Below are 17105 nucleotides of genomic sequence, written 5' to 3'. Positions count from 1 at the left end.
CTTTTTAATGACAATCCTTATAGGTTCATATAACATCCTACTGACCTTAGTGATGCACTGTACATTTTAAAATGGGTCCATTTCCACACAACCATACTTGTTTATCCATATGGCAATTTTCAATATTTGGAGTAGCTAGGGTTGAGAAAAAGAAAAAAAAATTGTCTGCATGACTTAAGGCCTGTTCTCTTACGTTGAAATTCAGTTCAGTTCAGTTCAACTCAGTTCAGTTCAGTTCAGCTCCTAATTTCCTTCTCTTATAAAATATTCAGTTCAGCTCAATTCAGTTCAGTTCAGCTGAGTTCAGTCAATGAGAACAAGCCCTTAATAATTTTAAATCGCCAAGATTTTAATTGTTATAATCACCAATAAAAACAAATCGACATTAATATCGAATTGAGATGATTCCGTTGCAATTTCTAGTTCAAATTTCTTAAATAAATCACAAAATTGACCATATAATTTCATATTAGACACGCGAAATTAAAAGTAGGTCTAATATTTCTAATATGTCATAACCACTATGCAAAACTAATTATAAACCTTTGCAATCAGTTCTACCCGTTTAAAATTAATTGAAATGATTCCTAATATTACCGGTTTCAATTTCGATTATGACGAAAAATTATGTTGATCTATTCCATTTGGGACCATTGGTGTAAATGTTCCCAATTTGATTACCCACATGGGTGAAATATCTTCACGGATAACCTTTAAAAACTTTAATCAACATTGAACCAATAATAGAGTTTTTTTGCCTCAATTTTGTGCAACAAACTTGTCCTCTTAAACAAAAGGAAAAAAATAAGACCAAGGGACAAAAAATGAAAAAAGTCTTTGAAAACAATTGAGGAAAATCAATGGATCAATCGACCAAGTACTATTAATTTGCTCTCATTTTCTTAGCACCTTGAATAAATTATAAATATACTACGAGTACTATTTTTTATAATTATAAATTTTAATAATTCGAATCATGTAATATTATTATTATGTTTCATGAAAAATTGACATACCAAAATCTAGCTTTAATTTACTGTTGTTAGTGACAATGAATGTGTTCATAGAGCCGCACGTTTGGGTGGTTGATCACAAGGATGACGTTAATTTTGCCGGTTTAATTAGCTAACATAATCATTTTTATTAAATTATTAATGTCGGCTACCTTCTAATCTTAGGAAAGAGATGTGTCTTCTGATTTGAACCTTAATTGTCATTTAGCTCAAACATGATTATTAGCCAAATGTTGGTTTATTAGCTTCTTTGATTTGGAACGTGTTAACTCCTAAATTATTTTTTTAAATTACTAAATAATAATATTATTCGTATATTTTATTCAAAAGAATTTATATTTTTGTAGGTTTAAGAATTGAGTAATTTAATGTTTAATTTGTGTGCTGTTCTAATGCCATGAACATTTCCAATTGATTACTTCATACGTAGTATTTCATGCATTAATTCAACAGATGCAGCTTAATAACAAGCCTTCAAGAGTTTAAGACCAATATTATCAACTCTTGGAGACATTTTGTTAGCTAATTATAATCCAATAATTCGCAATATATTCGTTAAAAAAAAAATAATAATAAAAAAAAAATGAAGGTGATAATTTATTGACTATTTGAGCAAATAAAATAAAGCACAATGTCCCTATAAGGCTTAGATGGTTGGATGATAATGGTTCTAAATTTATAATAAGAATAGATGATAATAAATTGGCTAAAGAGTTATTGGCTCATTTAAAGAGTATTGTGTCTCAACTTATATATTGCAAAGGCAATTATACAACAAATTATGTAGAATGACAAATTTTTTTTTTTTTTTGACCCAACATTGAATTACAAAATTAAAAGGAGTAAAGTTTTAGAAACATCATAACAATGACTTTTACATAATTTTCTTAGTTTTTTTTGGGAAAATTTAGGGTTAGTGAAAATCATTTTATGGAGTGACTCTATTTTACCTTTCCTGTTCCAAAAAAAGAAAAAAAAAAAATTATAAAAAGGATGATAAAAATTTTAAAATAGAAAATTGAAAGTGTGATTGAGGTAAAGCCAAATACATGGGAACTAGCAGCCGAAAACAGTAAAGCTCAGCACATTAAAAGGATCAACATTCCAAATTATACACGGCAAATATTTTTCTATAAATATTAATAAACCCAAAGTTTATTTGGCTAAAAGAATGCGGCGGCATGCCTTAAAAATCTAAATAATAAATTAATTATACACAATTTATATTTTTTTGAAAAAAAAAACTTTGTCTCAAAGCCTTGATTTTCTCCAACCACTTTTCAGCAATTGAATGGCTATTGTTTTGAATGGCTATTTGGAGCCGGTTGTTTTCAGATTATTTTCAGTTCAATTCGGTTGAGTTTAGTTTTTAATTTCATTCTCTTATAAAATATTCAGTTTAGTTGAGTTTAGTTCAGCTCAATTCAGTTAAATCAATCAGAACGGACCCTAGCAACAAACAAAGCTCGCAATTTTGCAGAACAGATCATATATAATAGAAAGAGTAAATTAAAATACTTTAAAATATTTGGCAATCGGATAAATTAGTTGCTCTTAAGTCTTTACCATCTACTTGCATTAGTAAAATTGTATAACGTGACTATCACAAGTGGATTTATATAATAGGGGAATTATATTAACAAGATGATGCATTATTAATGTTGCTAATCGGGATTAGGGAATTATATTGTATAATTATTTAAATGCTGTTTGAATTGCATGATTCTAGCTGGAACTACAGTACTAGATTTGTAAACAAGAGTCAAACTTGGTTTGGTCTAAGATTATTAACTTGGTAAGGTACTACTAATTGTCATTTTTTTGAAAACTAATTGTCATTTTTTTGAAAACTAATTGTCAATTTCATGCAAACTCATTTTATTATTGTTATAAATAAATCATGTGAGTGGCTTTTAAAAAATAAAATAACAACGAGTAATATGCCACCCAAAATCCTTACCACTTCAACAAATATAGTGAAACGACAAGTTTAGTGAAATATACATAATACACTAATGATGAGTTTGACAAGTGACAACCTTAGAAGAATTTCTTTTGTGTCAGTTCACCCTTTGGCTAATTCGGATTCAAAACTCGGTTCTAGATAATTAGCTTTCAATCCTCTTTTAGTTGACTCGTATAAGAGATTGAACGCATGGTACCACTTATCAAATACTCCCTCCGTTTTTAAATACTTGCTCCACTTTCCTTTTTCAATTGTTTTTAAATACTTGCTCCATTTCCTTATTTGGAAAGTTTTTACGATATTAAATTAATTTATCTTACCTGGTGAACCCAACATATATTCTCTCTCCTCCAATTCTCTCCACTATTTTTAATTTATACTTCCTCCATTCTATTAATATTGCAACAATGGACTTTTTGCACTATTCATCGTTCTTGTTTGACTATATAATATGAGTTATACATTAACCAAAATATAGTCAAGTGGGATCTTGTTGGATTCGTCTCATTTAATACTTTCACAATATCAACTTTTTATAATTTTAGCTCGTACACAATTATAGATATTTAGCATATAAAATGTGTTTTGGGATGCGTAATTTCCTCCTTGTTGCAATATTAACAGAACGAAGGAAGTACAATTTTTTATTCTTCTATCCACCCCACTACCTTCATATTTTATTACTTTCTCCAATTTCTCCTAAAACTCCGCGCATAGAGAAATAAAGCAAGTATTTAAAAATGGAGGGAGTACAGCCTCAATTACCACTGCAACAACAATCAATTGATATTTTTTTGTTATATCTAATGCAAGATTAAATTAATCTATGAAATAATTTTACAGCCTTCAAAAAAAAAAATGAAATAATTTTACAAATTAATGTAAAGGAAAAAAAAGGGAAAGAAAGGTAGGAGCAGGAGCAGAGGATTGGAAAATGCAGGCATGTTTTAAGGAGGAGAGAGAAAGAGGTGAATAACATCGAGCCCTGTGTTTGTTAATCAAGAAGCAGACCAATACTCTGCCAATTACTTTTTCTCCACCCAACCTTGGATTATAAACTCTCTTGGTAATTTCATTTTTTTTTTATTTTTTTTTTTTCTTACACAATCTAATCTCTTACACATATCTATTGTCCTCTTTTACTCTATCATGCACCTCACCCCCTTTTTCATCTTTTTGTCAGTCACCAAACCCTTATTCTAATATTCTTACATTTTTAACCTATGTTTTTTCCCCTATTCAAAAAAAAAAAAAGTATAGTCATATGATACGGAGTATTAAAATGAGTTAAAATATCCGTATTTAATAAATAATTTTTATTTTTATTTTTTTCACTAATTATTACGGTAATTTACTTTAACTAATATTTGTGATTTATACATAAGAATAATTACAATTTTATGAGTAAATTGGAATCAGCGCAATCAATAATTTATTAATATTTAGTTGTTACGGAGTATAATTTTTGCTTGATGATAATAAAAAATATTATCAGTCAAAGTATTACATTAGCATACGCGAATTTTAAACACAAATGTAACATTTACTTAATATTTTGACTTTTTTTTACTATTCATCCGTGTTTTAATAAGTGTTACACTATGACCATTACATTGTTTTAGGCAATTTAATTGACTTACAAAATAGGAAAATTTGTAAATTACCACCCAAAAAGGGGTGCTGTTTTGAAATTACCACCCAATAAAATTTTTATTTTAAATTACCACCCATTAAAAACAAAATTCTTTCAGATTACCACCTTTTTTTGTTTTCCAGTGGAAAATCTGTTTGAGGGCCCCACATAACGGCTATAAACGGCTACTTTGACTCTCTCTCCCCGATTTCTGTTGTTTATAAATTGTCAAACTTCAATTTAAAAAATTTTGCCCCAAATTTCATTCTAAATCCCTCAAATTTCAACTTGTACTGTTAGAAGAAGATATAAACTGAATTTCATACTCTGATTTTGCAGCTAAGTTATGATTCCAGTATTTCGTAAATTAGGGTTTTTTCCCCTAATTTAGTAATTAGGGTTCCTGAGGCAATAAAATTTGGGGCTTTTTGCAATTAGGGTATTTGTTTGCAATTAATTGTGCGGTTTAGTTAGAATTCTGCTAATTGAAGTTGATGTTGTCCAATTTTGTTCTTCAATTGTTTATTATGCTGAATAATTGTACCTTATGTGTTGTGCTTTGCGATTGAATGATTCATTGATGCATGAAGTTTTAAGCTAGTTCTTTTTGTTTGTTTTTGGGATTATGTCTTGCAGAAATGGAGGAGAATAAGTACATTTCCACAAAAAAGTAGACTTAGGGTTTTGATTAAATCCTATATGGGTAGTTGAGAACTTGACAGAGAATTAAAGGAAGAAAGAGGGAGAAAATTAATGATTTTTGGTTAGATTAACAGAAGGAATTGAGGAGAGATGAAGAGTATGGAGTTTAATGCAACAGTTATAACATTAGGTCGAAGAAAAGAAAAAAAAAGGAGGGAAGTTAAAAAGGTGGGACCCACAGTCGGATTTTCAACCGGAAAACATAAAAAGGTGTTAATCTGAAAGAATTTTATTTTTAATGGGTGGTAATTTAAAATAAATTTTTTATTGGGTGGTAATTTCAAATTAGAACCCCTTTTTGGGTGGTAATTTACAAATTTTCCTACAAAATAAGAAGTGAGTGGGTTAATAAAAAAATTTAAAAAATATATAAATAAAAAAAAAGTAGTACTTGTAATATGGTTGGGTGGGAGTGTGGGACATTAAAAGAAAAAAATACGAAGTATAATATTAAAATGTTGTTTTTTGTTAAAAAAAATATACGAAGTATATCACACCTATCAAAATACGAAGGGAGTAATACCAAAAAAACGTCAAAATTATGATAAAACTAAAAGCGTTTTAATTATTACTCGTATGAAATAAAGGAAATGTATTAGCCTTGTATAATTGTATCCATCCTGTCTAATAAGGGCCTTGTAACCTTGGCCCAAATTCGGTACCATGGGACTAATTTACCCAATAAAGTCTACTTCAAACTCTTTTAAAATGAACCATAGAATTTTGTCTTTTATGTGAACATCATTGGACATAAGAAATTAAGTTTTGCATTCAAGCTGAAGTACAATGATGTTCATTTGATTCATACAATGTATAATGTTAAAGTACCAATATCAAATACTAGTACACATGTATAACTACATAGTACAAAAATAAAGACAGTGATAAATAGACTGTTTATAAGAATGTAAAAAAAAATAAAAAATAAAAAATAGAAATGTTAAGAATTACTCTTATTAAAAACATTGATTGATAAATATTATTATTGTAATTCTAGTATCTTTTTAAGAATCCTATGAGTTGCACGGTCAAACCCTGATTTTTTGAGCTTCTGGCAGAGTAGAGCAAGTGTCAACATAGCATATTTCAGCAGAACAGATCACGACGGTTCAAAAGAATAGGATCCAACTTTTATCCATTTTGAGCCCTTGAAATTACTTGTTAAAAAATGAAAATTAAATTTAAAATATCATCAATTCAAATCAGCAATTAATACTCATGTTGACATGCAAATGGTGGCAGTCATTTGGTGTGCAGTAAATAAACAACAGAAGTGACAAAATACAAAGTCTTTTTCAAACATCCTATTGGGCTAATAGGCTGCAAATAAATTAGACTGGGCCCCCACTTAATTCTTTTAGGGCTCCGGACTTTGGCCCTATATGTCAAAGCTTATCATTCTAGCTCTTTCTGCTTTAAAAAAAATAAAAAATAAAAAACAAAAATAAAATGAAGAATATATATTCTCTCCCCATTTTTTATTTTTTTTTATTTTTTTTTATTTTTTGTATCTAAATTCCTTTAGTTTATCATTTTTTGCTCTAGAAAACAACTTACAAACAATTTGGTCGTATATGAATTTAGAAGCTTTGGACCTTTTTCTTATGATTGGCCTATAATATTTTATTATAACTATAAATTAATAAATTCAAGCTTAGATTATGGATCTTAATTAAATATTTAATTACATAATTGAAGTCAAAATCATTTGCTATAAATCTTTGGATATAACATGTGAAATAGGTTGAAAGTTCAAATCCTAGAGTCTAATCCTAGTACTAGTATGTAGGCAATGTTAGCTAGCAATCTCATAACTACTACTCGTAAAAGGAAATCCAAACCCGTGATCATATTGTTCATGACTTCAACATTAGGGTTCTTAGATTTAAAAAATACATCAAACTCAATTTGTTACGCTAATAATGATTGGATTGCAAAGCGTTGTTTGTATGCTATTTTAATTTGTTACATAGTTTTATCATGACATATCTAAATTAGGTGCACGTATTATCGTTAAGACGGTGCTTTGTGAGCAACTTATATTAACTTAAATAATGATATGCGTAAAAGTTAAAATTTTCCACATAAATGATTTTGCAAATTTTAACAATATATAAAAAATAATAATTAAATTAATTAATAAAACACTTTCATCTTACAAAGTAAATGTATTTCAACTATCAAACCTTTTTTTTTTCTGTATATTTTACTCTAACTCAAATTAGAAATTACCTTCAAAATAACTGAATGGTCATAATGTATTATTTGAAGTTCATTATACATTTTTTTTTTTTGAATAAATTGAGGAAATCCTCCTTTTTTTTTTTTTTTTTTTTTTTTTTTTTTTTTTTTTTTTTTTTTTTTTTTTTATGACATTGTTTGGCTTCAATCTTCATATTCACCAAATTCCTTCCCTTTGTCATTGATGAAGCGTGGTGAAGCAAGGGACCACTCTCGTATTCAACTATAATCCCACAACCTATAGTAGATCCAAAGAACCCGTGCTAGTTTAATTATTAAATTTGTCTATTTTTTTCTCCATAATTTTATTTCCTCATGGGATATATAATTTCCTCATAACTAAAGTCCTTCACTCCTTCGTCTTAATTCCAGTTCAGTTTAGCTCTAATCAGTTGTTCAGTTCACTTCAGCTTCAAGCACTTCAATTCAGTTCACTAAATGTAAACAGACCCTTATTATTGTTTATATACAAAGTATTTTATTATTTTGAAACTTTTAAAATTATCATCATAGTTGTTTTATGTAATAAATTCGGGCTATTATAACAAACCTTGTACATTGTACTCCAAATTCAAGAAATCGTAAACTTCTTCACATCGTCACAACTTCACACCTCAAGGGTGGAGAGAAGATAAAAGAAATATACACATAAGTCTACAATGCAATAGTGCCCCTAGTGATGTTTGATCTTATTTTTTGTTCATGCACTTATCGAGAAAATTTGAACCAAAGATGTAACTACACCGGGGTGAGTATGTTTTAGGTGTTCCCTTATTAGAAGAAAATTTGAATATTTGAACGAAAAAGTGTTTTTCATTTATTTGCCATAGTAATCCGCTAGGATGTGAAGACCAACCCAAGGCCCATTTAAGGAGATTTGGGTCGAAAGATAGCTTGGTCCCAAAATTATTGTGATATGGATTTTTTTAAGGCCCATTACACGAGTTCCTGCTATTTCAAAGGCCCAACAATCAGCATTCATCTCATTGTTATTGCCCACCATTTTTTTTACACATAATTAGATTGATAAATGCGTTTTTAAGATTATTGCCAAATAAAAAAGGATAGTTTTACAGTTTAAGTATTAAAAAATGATAACTAATGTTGATATAAGCATTTGGCAAATACTATGTACGGGTTAGTTATATACTTATATAATATAATTACGTAGAACACAGGTTAGTTATATACTTATATGACATGAACGGGATATTATATACTACGTATGTACGATTAGAGCCCTTGGAGGCTTAAGACATTTCGTCAATACAAATACTACCTCTGTTACAAGTTATGTTCTACGATTTGACATAAAGCAGATAGGGAAATGTCTAATCGTTGCACATAACCTGTAACGGAGGTAGTAGAACAAATTTCATGGTTTCAACCCTTTAGAGAAGCATAGTTCGAGAAGACTATTACAATCATTCTCGTACTTTGTCCACCTCATTATATCCAAATTTCTTATGAAATATGCGGTCAATCTTTCACCCATGTCCAAAAGTTATGAAACTTCAAATAAATTGAATTAAAATTAGTATTCATTTGCAAGATACATGTGATATTATTGGAAATAAATAATTAAAAACTACAAACTAGGTTTTAGGGTATAAAAAGTAAAGCATATGATTACTATGTCAATCTTGACAACATATAATAGTCAGAGAGAGTAGTTCATCATGGAAAACTTGTAGTTTTTCCTCAAATTACAATTATTCTCTAAGATTAGAAAAAACTTGTGATACTTTTGAATGCTGCAATTAATTTAAAGGCTACTTTGTGATAAAAGTGTGTTTAGTTCAACTACAATTGACTAAAGTTAATTTTATTTTAATTAAAACGATCGATCTACATATAGTTTTGAATCAGCTGGAACATTATTAAGTTTCTAACATACTACCACAAGTCTACAACTACTATTATCGTTATCGTTGTCATCAAGAAGAAACAGCATTAATAATAACTGTAACAATACATAATCAAAACGAACTCATCAAATCTTACCATTAGAATTAGAACACCCTAATGGGCATATGCAACACGTTCATTAACTACCCTCAAGACTAATAAAACACTTCTTTAGATTTTTTTTATGTTCGGTGGGGTTGTTTCTAGGGGTTACTTATTCAGGGTTTACTCAATCGCTCAGGGATTACTTATTTAGGGTTTACTCAGTCGGTCAGAGGTTACTTATCCAAGTGGTCAGACCACACTGTAATGTAACTTCAGAATAAGTAACCTCGGCCACATGGTATATATGGCAAACCGCATATAAAAATTTGTGTATAATGTATGGGTTCGTTCTGAATGATCAATTCAAACTAAACAATGAATTGAAAGAGATCGATGTCGCTACGCCGCTCGAGTACGCTTAAAAAAAGTTCTAGCTTTGCCTAAAACTTTGCTGACATTGCATTACCTAGCTTATACATACCAGTTATAGCAACTTTGAAATTTTTATATCTCAGAAATAATACATCAAAGTTGCATATAATATGAACCGGAGGTATTACATGCTTTAATTACTTTTGAGAGAACAACACTACTACTAGATAGTAGATTAGTAGATAGTGTAGTGTTACGATGGCAAAATGCAGGTGATTAATAAGTGATCACATGATTAATTCATACTAATTAAACTACATGTAAGATCGGATCAACATACAATATATATATTCAATATCACTCTATATTCATCCAAAAACAATATATATATAAACATTTTTTCATATAAAAAATAAAAAATAAATAAAGAGTTAGGTATAATTTATATGTACAACATTAACCAAAATAAACCATATATCATGATGCATGCTAAACTTTTCATTAAATTAGCATCATATACATAATCACATAATAAAAAAATATTGATCACTCTAGATCACCACCAAAAAGCTACCCTAAAATTAAAATCTTTCTAAAAAAAAAACTAATTATGTGCTAATTTTTTTTTAAAAAAAAACTATAAATACATTTTTTCATTATTTTAGCTTGATTTGTATCCATTCCAATCTCAATAACTTAGAAGTAGGAGAAGCTCTCATCTTGTGCTCGGAAATCGTTTCGAGTTTTGGAGACCATCCTTGATCTTTAGCCCTAACAAGTTGTTCATATTGTTTTTGCAACTCCGGTGTTGTACATATAAGTGTATTATTAGGACTATTAGATGGACTATTACTATTATTATTAGCACTAATAATCCTAGTAATAAACTCAGGTACAACCTTAATCATAAGTACTCTACCATCTTTATCCTTAATATACTCAAAAGGACTTTTATTACCATTGTCATTACCACCACTAAACAACTTACAATAACTATTATTGTTACTTTTATTACTAGGGCAACTACTAATAATATTGTTATTGTTATTGTTACCGTTGTTGTTAGGAGAAGGTGTTGAGAGGGACTGCAAGGAGGCCGCGGAGAGGGGTGGTCCACCACGAGGAAGGCGGTCAAGGGGGAGGACAAAGTATGTACGGCCAGCCACGAGGTAGTCGTGGATGGCTAGGACTGGGATCGGACGGCCTAGAATGAAGGAGTCTGCGTGACACACAACACAATCCGGAAACTCAAACATGATCTCTCCTGCTTTGATCTTTGTACGCCCTTTTAACACTTTTGTGTTACCTTCACATAATATAAGCTTTATTCTTGGATTTGTACATAATAATAACAATGAAGCTCCTCTAAAACATGATATTGTTGGATTAAATTTGGTTAATATTTCTAAATTAACCATTTTTTTTTTAAGAGATGGTATGAGATTCGGCAATATTTGGGGGAATGAAGAAGAAGCACAAGACAAGATAATATATATAGAGGTGGGTATATATATATACATAAGTTTGACTTTAGAAAAAGTCATAAAGTTTAATTTAATTTTAATTATTAAAGTGGGACATATTAATTTAATATTATTGTATAGTATTTGGTAGGAAAAAGTCTAGATTTGTTTTTAGTATATATAAATGAGGTTAATTTTGGGATTAAAAAAGGGACGGTGGTCAGCTATGCCGGCTTTGAAGAGTTATAAGTTGCATGCACTATCACTATTATTTTGAAAGGGATTGGTCGTAAATTAATTCAGATTAGATCAGATTAGATAATCAATCGATAATATGAAAACGATTGTGTGTGGACTGGTCATTGATGTTGTAGCTATCAAGGAAGTTGGATATGTATGATTATGATTAATTGGCTTAGTATAGTCAATTAATTGAGCAACTAAAGTCATCTTAATTAATTATTAATTGTGCTATTTGTCATGTGCTTAGTTGCTTGTTTTGGGAGCGAAAAAATCGACAGCTAATCATGTAGAGGTATTACATGATTAGGGGGTTAATTAAATCTCAAATTTTGATATAGATAATTAGATACTAATGTTGGATTAATTTATTAATTTGTAAGCAATCACGCATGAGCGTATGAGATGCCAATGTTTTGTCCCTTTAGTGAATGAAGGACATAGGCAATTAAAAGATAAGACTAATTTAAATGGTTTCATAATTATTATTTTTTAACACTTGCTTTAGAATGTTTGATTGTATTGACTTGGGATCAATTTTCTAACTTATATATAATTCATGTTATAATAGGTTTTTGACGAGAGTAATAATTTAACATCGCTTGTTTAGGTAAAGGATCGAGTTTTCCAATTCAACTACTGGTAATTGTCTAAAAGCTTGAATCCCGTGAATGAAACAACAAATATACCTTATTTGAATACCAATGCGACTCAAAACTAGATAATCATAATTTTGAATACCTTGAATATCAAGTTGTACTCTTTACATGTTCTTTTTATTTATTACTCCATTGTCACGTGAAATAAGATTAATTAGGTTCTTAAAATTAAAATTCATTGAATACATTATTTGACTTATAGGTTACACAGTCTAGTTGAGGTGCCATTACAAGCTAGTGTCCAAAATTTTTAAAAAGGTCAACGATTCTAGTTTCATCAAGGAGTCAATATTACCAATAATTTTGGAAAATCTTGACTCTCCTTTCTTTAAATTAAGAGCCACTAAGTGTCACGTTTCAATCATTATTCATTGGTATCTTAATAGTAATTGTGTAGGGATGCTTTCCTTAACCTTTTTTTCCCTACAAAATTTCCAAGTAATTATTAATATCTAGATAAATTAATAAGTATAATAATATATACTGTAACAAGATAATTTTTTAAAAGTATTAAAATGGATGTCGGATGCATAGAATTATAAAGGTGATAATCCAAATACGGAGTAGTTTGTAACTGTTATTAAAAAAAAGGTATGAGTTGTCGAATTAATAATGAATTTTCAAAAAAAACTAACAACAACGAATCCACTGATTATTATTGAGAAGTGTGTTGTTGTATGAAAGATAATTTGGTGTTAATGATAAAGTGACATAATTGAAAATCATGAATTAAAATGACATGATTCAGTTCATATGCATTTCAAATATCTCTTTATTGATGGCATTACAACTTGCAAGTAAAAAAAAAAAAGCCTTTAAGACAGTTCTAATGATTTTCTTTCACATCCACTCAATAATTACTAGCACTAGCTCCTGGTAATAAATCTTATGAAAATTTTATATAACAATTTTTTTTTTTTTTTTTTTAAAAAAAAAGTGTTAGTTCATAATCCAAATGATAATTTGAAAATGAATATAGACTACCAAGTATTACCAAAATAGTTAGTTGAATACTTTACCAATCATGTTCCATAATTTCATATGATAAGTTGATGTTGAAAATAAACTTGCATGTAATTAGTTTACTTACCCACCACCCCAGATACTTAGAGTTGACCATAATCATCACACCCCACTACTTCATTCACCCCACTTACAAATAATTGATTGTCAAACAATTCACCTAAAAAAATCATGGACAGTTTTATATAATATATATATATATATATATATATATATATATATATATATATATATATATATATATATATATATATATATATATAAACTCCTTGATCTTATAACGATAATTTTGTGCTAGGGACTTGTCATAACTCATAACAACAAAGAAATTGTATTTACGTATAATAATATCTTAAACATACAAGAGAACATGCATTATTGTGTGTATATTCTCTATCATGATTATGACTACTGTATAAATTGGAAGATAAAAATCCGATATTGAATGATTTTGCCCATCTCTGAGATGAAGTTATTAGACTTATCACGACGCTCTTAGAAAACAATGATCAAAAGTAACAAAAGATTAACCACGGGCAGTTTGACTGCATCCCTTAGTAGACTGAAGCACAATGCAAGCAGCCCACTATGTAATATGTATGTAGATGCACAAGATATACTTGGGAAAGTGATGAAGCTTTATTCATGCGCCTCCTCTTTGCCATTATTAATGGTCGGGCCAAAATGTGTTACAATTTCAATTGAATTGGTGAAACTTAAAACATATAATTAAATGTAAAATAGTATTGATATCATTATGTTTTTCTGGTCAAAAACAATGTCATTTTCGGATTGTATGTTCAATTCAATTAATTCATTCACATGCACAACCCTCCTCTTCTTCTCATCATGGTTATCTGCAAAATTAGGTGCTTGATTGCAGGCCGTTATTGATTCGACCATGACACAATGGAGTATTGGACCTTTACTCTGATCCAAATCCGCTGACGATTATTATCATAGCTTGGCCGGTAAGAAAAAGAACCCTTCACAGGTCAACTCAGTTCATCTTTACAGATTTAAGTGGATTCTACGGTCTAATCTTTACTTGGTTATTAGTTTGAAATTATTTTACGGTTATAACTTATAGTCTATATTTTAGACAATTAATTAATGAGATGATTAATTTCAAACACATTGGGTGTTGATTAATGTAATGCCTAATGCAAGAATTATTATTCTTTCAACACCCTATATAATTTGTTGCCCATTTGTTTATTCTTTCAATAACCATAACAAACAACTCACATTTATTCCACGCGTTATGAAAAATTTATGTTCTTAAACTATTTGCTTGCAAAAAATCCACATCAATAACAACTACGAGTACTACAACATTTTTCTAGCATTAAATAAAATAAAATAATTTTTTTTATTTTATTATTATTATTATTATTATTATTATTATTATTATTATTATTATTATTATTATTATTATAAAAAACAAAACGTACAGAGTCAATCAATTTACAAGAAATTGGTAGGGAGCCGAGATACAATCTGGGCCCCCACCCCTCTAGCTATAGCGAACCCGATCCTGCTGAAGATGTGAGCAGCTGCACGAGCACCAATATCCTGAGTCTTAGCGAACGCCTGAACCCGCTTCAGCAACGCAATAGCATCCTTCTCTAATTCCCCCAACGAAGAAAAGGAGAAAGGAAGAAAACCATAGCCAATAGCCCTGCAACGCGCCCCATACTTGTCCCGCTTCCGCTGAGCCGCCGCCGACACAACACGACCAGGAACGAAGTCAGACAACCCCGATTGTGTCAAAGGTGAAGACCCCGTCAAATCAACACATACATCAAGGCCTCTATCCCAGGAATAAAGCAGCACATCTGCAGGTCGTAGAGCCCCGTCGTTTCCTCCAATCAACCCAATGTTAACCTCCTTTCGAGCAGAGATTCCAGACCGAATACAAATATCAACAAGGGTGTCACGAACAACATTGTGCCGATGTTTAATACCCACCATCCCAGCACAAGACACTGCATGATCCCCATAAATATCCCCGTCAAAAACCCTAGAGCAAGCAGAACACGGTGTTGAAACGGAGAACAAAGGAACACCTAACCGGTAGCAAAGAACACTACGGTAAGTCTTACCATTCATAGTCTGACCCAAACCCGATATCGGGACCGTCCGCAACCAGGCCGAAGAGTGATCCCCCTGTTGGGACTTCCATAAGGCTACCTGACGCGGAGTTAAGGAGAAAGTGGAATCCGCAGATGCAGTGACCTTCGTGAAATATATATCTGCCAACTTTTTCATGAGTTTGGGGGCAGCGATCTCACTAGGGTTACTCAAAAGGTCGGTCTCCGAAACGCTGTTAAAAAGACTAAGAGCACCATCGAAGGCCGGTCCCGGACCAACAATACCAGAATGGCGAAGAAGCGTAGCCTGAAGACCAGAAGACTGCAGACGCGATGCAAGGAAAGCATAAAGCCGAACATCACCCGCTGAATAGACACCCAAACCACCATAAGAAAAAGGTAAGGTGGCAAGTCGCCATTGCCAATCACCAAAGCCAGGCCCCGAAGCTGTTACAATGCGCTCCAAAGAAGCCCGAAGGGCCAAGTCAAAAGAAACTTATGCTGTTTCAAAAAGACGAGGAGGACAAGTGCGCATAGCAAAGTAGAGTTTTGAAACCCCAGTACACGCACGAAGAAGCAACAACTCGCATTGGGGATCATCGAGCTTAGCAACAGCATCCAGTAGCACAACGGTCTTCGACACTCTCTGTGAAACAAGCTCACCACAGAAAGAGGAATCAGCACTGACAGGGCCACCCAGTAACTTAACACCATGCACAGGACGACCAATATCCGGAGGAAAGACACCGACGAGACGACTACGAGGGTCCTCCGAGGGCCAGAATACTTCTGTTTTCTCAACGTTGACATGGAGTCCGAGACGAGGTCCTTCCGCCAAAATCAACTCCAAAACCTTTCCTACCACTAAGGTGTCACCAATAATAGTGCCATCATCTAAATACCAAGCTTGCAAACATAAGTCAAAAGAATCCCTGATTTGGCACACTAAAGGATGAAGAACCAAAGCAAAAAGCAAAGGGCCTAGAGGATCACCCTATTGCACTCCCTGACATGACCATAAGGTATGCTCCCCATAAAAAAGCCTGGCTGGAGTAGAGTAACAGAATTCAACCCAACACGAGAGAGCTGGACAACGGAGACGAACCTCACGCAGCATAGCCGAACGGTCTACCAAATTAATTTTTTTTTTTTTTTTTTTTATTTTTTAAAAAAAGTCTTATAATATTTTTCTCCTTTCATGCGACTTACAAGTGATGTAATGAAAATAGGTATAAAAAAAAGAAAGTGTTAGATTAGTGGGTGAGCATACCGTATGCATACCACCTACTTTGAGTATAATCCAAACCAACAAAGCCATTTCTAACATTATCATCATTATAATATCATCATGATGTCTAATTATTATTTATATATTTAAATTAAATGGATTTCATAAATCTACAAGAATAAGTAAACTCTCGTAAATACCACGGAGTTTTAAACAAAACAATTACAGTATAAAATAATAAACATTAATATTTATTATAATAATATGTAAACGTACTAAAATGTACGTTTGTGATATAATAGAAAAGTATTGTATTAATTGTGTGCGCAACAAAAACACAATTATTAGAGTCAAAATTTCACATAACGGTTAGGAGAATCCATCAAACAACACCCCCAACCTCACACTCAATTGACATTTTATTCGTAAATGTTCAATTAACAAAGTTGTTTAACAAAGATTAAGAGATTTAAGACACGCCAAAAATGAGGTATAAATTAATTTTATATGAAGAAAATA

This window comes from Chenopodium album, chromosome 4 (genome assembly GCF_948465745.1).
Source record: "Chenopodium album chromosome 4, dcCheAlbu1.1, whole genome shotgun sequence".
In the NCBI taxonomy this organism is placed as follows: domain Eukaryota; kingdom Viridiplantae; phylum Streptophyta; class Magnoliopsida; order Caryophyllales; family Amaranthaceae; genus Chenopodium; species Chenopodium album.
This window is presented reverse-complemented; position numbering follows the sequence as displayed.